Here is a 6,096-nt window from a genome sequence, read left to right as displayed (position 1 = left end):
GATGTGACACAGGGCAGGGAAGGGTCTATTTCAACAAATGCTGAGATCTTCAGATGTCTTCTTGTGTGTCTGGAACCGGTGGGATCGGCCACAAATGAGCTTGCTTTGCATCTGAGCATCAAGAACCCCAAGCTGGTCGTTTTGAGACCTGTATTTTCTGGTTTCTCTTTGCTCCCTGGTGTTTAGAGAGTCGGAATAAAAGCTTGCCATCTGCCCGCGGGCCACGGGGGGAGGTTTAGCCCCACATCCCAGGAAGGAGCCGGCCTGGGAGCCCCGCCCCTGGGTTGGAGGGCTCGAGGCACCCCACCCCCCGGGGACATTCGCATTTTGGCAGTTACTGGAAACTGGAAAGGCCTTCGGGGCAAGAGCATATCAGAAGGAGGGCGGGGGGAGGTGACAGGCTGGGGGTGGGCTCGGACTTCAACTCCACAGTCCTCCCAACACCTTCTTGTTTCAAAGTGATCTGTTTGTTCCTTTTTACAGACAAGTCTCAAGTCTGAAACAAAGGGACCCATGTTCTATACACCTTTAAGTACCTTATTCTTCCCGAGTCAGGCGTGTCACCTGCGTGTGTGTCCTTTACGAGAAGAGCTTAGTGGCACAGCGAGTGAGCATGCATCGTCTCGGACAGTGCTCGCGACGACCCCCGAGCGCATGTGATGGCTGACGTTCCATGGACGAGGCTGCTAGACTCTCAGAGCGGCTCGGCCAGCGCTGGTGAGCAACGGGCCAGGCCTCTGACTCGGGTCCTCGCCTCCCAGCACGCAGCTGCCACCTCCCTCCTGGGCACGTGTGTCTGAAGACAGGTGGCGGCTGCATCGGCAAAGGGCAGCGTCCTAACCTGGCGTATAGGCGGCCGCGGGATCTCTGCCTTCCAGCTCTTCATCCCTTGCTGCCCTCTGGCCTGGGCCGGATGCCGCCCTGTCCCCTGGGAGGGATCTGCTCATTCACTGCTCGGCCTCCGCATTTCAGCTGTTCTCCTACTGCTCCATCCCCGACCCAGAGCAGGTTCTAGTTATTTCTGTTACCTCAAAACTTTGTATTTTCTGTATCAGTGCCCCGAATTCACATCTCTGGGCCATATGATAACAATGCTTTTCTCAGCTGGTTAATCGAGTTTAATGTCTCTCTCTCTTTTATTTTATTTTTATTTCTTCATATTCTTCAAGCTCTATCTTGACAGGAATTTTCACATAAAAGGCTGAATCCATTACGCAAGTGTTTATGTGTTGGCGGTGTGTGTGCGTGTGCGTGTGTGTGTGTGCGTGTGTGTGTGTGCATGTGCGTGTGTGTGTGTGAGCCTTGTGATTTAACCTACCGTGCTGATTCTCAGGTAGGGTTCCAGAATCAGCATCCTGGGAGCCTGTTAGAAATGTAAACGAGCGAGCCCACCCAGACCTGCTGAGTGGGGAACAGGGCTGGAGCTCAGACCTGCACCTCAACACACCCTCCGGGCGATTCTCTGGCTTGATAAAATGTGAGAGCCACTTTCTTCAAAATAACTTAGTTTTTTTCTGATCTGCTCCATAGGGTAGCAATGTATAAACAATAAGAGGGGTCAGTAGACTTTTTCTTTTTTTCAAATGTCTTTGTTTATTACTTAACCAGAAAGACATGCATGTGTCTGCATGCACGTGTGTGCACGCACGCGCGCGCACACACACACACACACACACACACACACACAACTCATCCATCTCGCAGCCCTCCTCCGATTTTGAGAGGCTGTCCCTCAGCATTCAGCTCTTACGCCTGGGGACATTCAGTCATCGAGAAAAGCCGATCTAACTAACGGTCTCACTATTTCACACGAAGGCAAGGGTTTCAGAGGGAATGGCCGACGACAGCAACGAGGAAGCCAATGGACTAAACCTGCGATGGGGGGATTTTCGGCGCCTGGACGAGTGGTGGGAGCGGTGACGGTGGAGGTGCCCGAGCGGGAGGCGGTGGTGGTGAAGTCGGTGCCGGTGTTGTTCGTGTCCCTGGTGTGGGTGCACACACCCGTCCCTCAGATCACAGTACCCGCCCGCCCCGCTCCCCACCCACAAGGTCTGCCCTGCGTGCGTCATGGCGTGTGCTTGGACTTGTCTGAGCACCTGTCTGGACATGCTGAAATCAAAGCGGCCAAAGTTTACAAAACCCTGAAAGCTTTTCAAATAAAAATAGGGGTTAAACCATTTGCATCCTCCCAATTAAAAAGAATAAACGAACCACCCAGCTGTAGTTATAGGCAATTAATGTGATTCTGGGAGGCTTCCCTGCAAGATAATGGAAAAGCTGATTATGAACGAGCCAGGAGTGATGAGGGAGGTCAGTCCCTTAGCCCTGAGGACGCCGGGGCTCCGCTCTGTCCCACACTCGGCTTCAAGGCCCAGGTCTCCTCGCACACTGGCTTCCAAGCCTGGCTGCCCACAGCCCAGCCCCGAAGCAGGACGGCAGGGTGGGAGAGATCAGCCCGGCTCCCCAGTTCCTCGGGTGGGGAGGAGCCTGCGGGAAGCCTGGCCTCCTTTGTGCAGCCCCTGCTGAAAATAAACCCAGGGAAGGGCGAGGAAAACGAGGACAGGAAGGGAGAGCACGGGAGGCGAGGGCCTCGGGAGAACAGACTGAAAACAGGACTTCTGACCTGGGAAGACAGGCAGAGGCGGGGAGACGGAACCGTGTGTGAGCTGGGAGCTGACTGAATTTCTCCCTTCACGCCTGCAGCGAGGAATCTTGAAACCACATTTGCAGATCAACTGCGGTCTTTCAGCAGGCCCCCACGCTTGCATGTTTGCATTCTAATTCTGTCCTTCATTTTTTTCAAACCACTCTCCTGGGTCTTTAACGTGTCTGTGTGCGTGTATGTGTGTGTGTGTGTGTGTTTGTGTTGCTTTGTTACACCCTACTGCAAATTCTTTTCTAAAAAAACAAGTCAGAGCGTGAATGAACGGATGAACAGACAAGTCCATCCTACTCTGCGCTCTGAGCTTCTGCTGTTTGCTGACCCGTTCGCTGGGCAAGCTGTGGTTCAGGCTGAGCTGGAACAATCTCCAAACACCGATTTTTTTTTTTTTTCCCCAGAACCTGCCATTGGGTTGTGCCCTCTCTGGAGACCTGTCCAGTGGCCAAAGGCAGGTCTTTTGCATTTTTAATGTCAAGCCTCTGGGCCTCCCAGGTGGCAAGACCTGCCTTCTGGACTGCCTCGGCCCTTGCAGGAGCTCTCTCTTCCCACTCTGTCCTCTGTGGGGGGACGCTGTGGCGTCGTAGGCGATGTTCCCACCCTTTGGAAGACAACTATTTCCCTTTTACCTAGTCTTGTCCTACTGGACCTTGTGACTAAACCACGAGACCCGCTGTGGCCTTATCTGTCGTCTGCGCGGCTAGGTCGGGAGTGACACTGTGACTTCACGTCCACGGCCTGGAAAGTGACAGCAGCACGTGGTGGCGAAGGGCCTGGGTTCGAATGCGGACGCCTCGTACTCACTGCGTGGTTTACGCGGCCTCTCTGCACACCGATGTCGAGGCGGGCATGGCGATAAACCTCCCTCGCGGGGTTATTGTATTTAGAGATAAGAGATTTAAAGTGCTTGGTTCAGGGCCGGGCACGATGGAGATGGTGACTTCCCTCGGGCAGCGGTCAGGCACGGGCCTAGCAGCCTGCTGGGGAAAATGCACCGTTAGCGCCGTCATTGCAGGGGCCGTTAGAAGCCGCAAAAGGCTGGTCAACGGGACGTGTGGCCTGTGCGACCCCACCCCCAGTCCTCATGTCACCAGTCCTGCCACACCCTTTCCCATGGAACACCATGTGACCACCGCCACAAAGAGTGACACCACAGGGGCCTGGGACAGAGAAACAGAGACCTCGGATTAGGCGAAGAACATTGTTCAAAGTTTCCTTTTATTTGGGGGCCTCTGCGCCCTGCACTGTATGTTTGTCCCATCCGTCGCTACCCCGTGTCTTCCGAATGACCTTCGCATGTGTGAGGAAGTCCGCGCGCTCTCGGCCTTGACTCCTCGACACAGAAGTCAGGCTGCAAGTCCCAGCTTCCCTTGCAGCTAGGACGCAGGCTCCACCGACGCCACCGACATGCGAGACCTCCGCTCGGAGGCGAGTCCGTGTGGGCGTGGGCTCAGCCGGGGCTCCCGTTGTGCCACCGGCACCGGCGGAGACGAGCGCCCCGAGTTTCAGGCGGTGACGGCGGCGGTGGCTGCAGAGCGCCCCCTGCGTGCCAGGCCCAGCTCCCAGGGCAGAGATGGCATCAGGATGGTGACAGCTGAGGTGTGGTGGAGACGAGCTTCTGCCTCTTGTTCTGTGGTGTGATTTTAGGGGCTGATCCTGGAAGACCAGCCTCGATCTGTTTCTCCAGCCTCGATCTGTTTCTCCAGCCTTCTCGAGGTCTCTGGAACAGCCGAACACACTTTAAGGATGCCCTTCCGGCGTAAGCTAGCAGGGTGCCTTCTGTCATTCTCAGCCAAGACAACCGATGGAGAAGCCGCGCTGACTGAGCCCCCGCGCGTGCCAGGCCGCCCTGCCTCCTCCCCTCAGCACTTCTCTGCAGCGTCTCGTTCAATCCCCACAGCAGCCAGGACGGGAGCAACTGGCTTCAGAGGGTTCAGCTGCCTCATGTCTGAGTCTCAGGTCAAACTGGGGCCAGCCATGGGCCTCTTCAGAAAAGACAGTAATTTTTTGTCTTCGAACCTGAAATGTGCCCCAGATCTTCTCTAGAAGAGACTGGAGCACGGAGATGGTCGTCAGAGCTTGCCGAGGACCTCGCAGGTGCTTCTCGGGCTGCCTGGAGCAAGCTGGAAACCCTGGGCCGTCTGGATCCCAGCCTCTGCCCTCTCAGCCTGCAGCTGTGGGTCTGAGGGCAGAGGATGCCAGAGGCCGGGCTTCTGGGGAGGGATGTGTGCCTCCCGGGGCCACCTGCCACTGCCCTGGGGGCCCTGCCAGACCTCAGATCCCAGGGCGGAGGCCCTCTCCTAGCTGCCCTCAGAGACCTCGCAGCTGCTCGGAAGGGATGGGCACTGCCTTAGACTGTGTGTGTGACGTGTGTGTGATGTGTGTGCACACATGTGCGAGTGGTCTGTATATAAGGTGTGTACATGTATGTGTGCATGTCTTGTGTCTATGTGCATGTGTGTGTGCATGCATGTGTATGTACGCGCGTGTCTACATGTATGTGTGTGCACGTGTGTGTATAAGCTTCTGTTCTTCTGGGCATTGTTCTTTACCCGGTTCCTAATTTTATTACAGCATCAGAGCTTCACTGAATATTCAGAATATTCAGTTAATCGCATCTATGCAGAAGCCAGCGCCAGGTACTCACTCTCCCCATCCGATGATCCCTGCCCCAAATCAAAATCACAGAATGGTCAACTCTTTCTGTAAATGACACTGTTTAACTGCCTTAGTTACTTCCTCCAAGCAACAAACAGAACCTAAGTTCTGGAACCGGATGGTTGCCTTATGCTCTTTACTCATAATGAGCATGCACGATGAGTGTGACGGCACAGGTGTCCTGGCACTAGTTCTGGGCCAGGTGCCGTCTGAAGCGTGGGGACCTGGTGTAGAAGGGACAAGGTGAGCCTAGGGTGTAGCGAGCTGCCAACACCCCCGCCCCCAGAGAAGGAAGAGCAAGCTCGGGTGTTCAGAGCCAAGAGAGCTGGAGTGTGGCGAATGGCAGAGAGGAGGCGGGGGGGGAGGGGAGGGCGGGACATAATTTGTGAGGCTCAGTGCAAGATGAAAATGCAGACCCCTGTTCAAATGAGGAATTTCCAGCCAGCGAGAGCAGGGCCCGGTGTGACTGCAGGCCTGGTGTGCCCCGGAGGCCAGCTCTGTGTGAGGACAGGGGCTGAGAGGTAGGCAGGTCAGATCATGAAGCCTTGGCCGGAAGGAAAGATCTAGATTTATTCCACCTACAAGGGAACCGTAGGAAGGGCCCAGGGCACGGTGAAATCTGACATGGTGTCCATCTTTGGGACGTGGCCTGGCTGCTGTGAGGAGCCTGGGCTGGGGAGGGGAGAGTGGGCACAGGGGGATGCATGGGACAGCTGGAGGGAAGCCAGGATGATGGCTTGGCCGGGGCCCACACGGGAGGAGCCAGCGGGAAGACAGTG

Source organism: Pteropus vampyrus, unplaced genomic scaffold (genome assembly GCF_000151845.1).
Source record: "Pteropus vampyrus isolate Shadow unplaced genomic scaffold, Pvam_2.0 Scaffold78, whole genome shotgun sequence".
NCBI classification, from domain to species: Eukaryota; Metazoa; Chordata; class Mammalia; order Chiroptera; family Pteropodidae; genus Pteropus; species Pteropus vampyrus.
Note: the sequence above shows the minus strand (reverse complement) of the source record.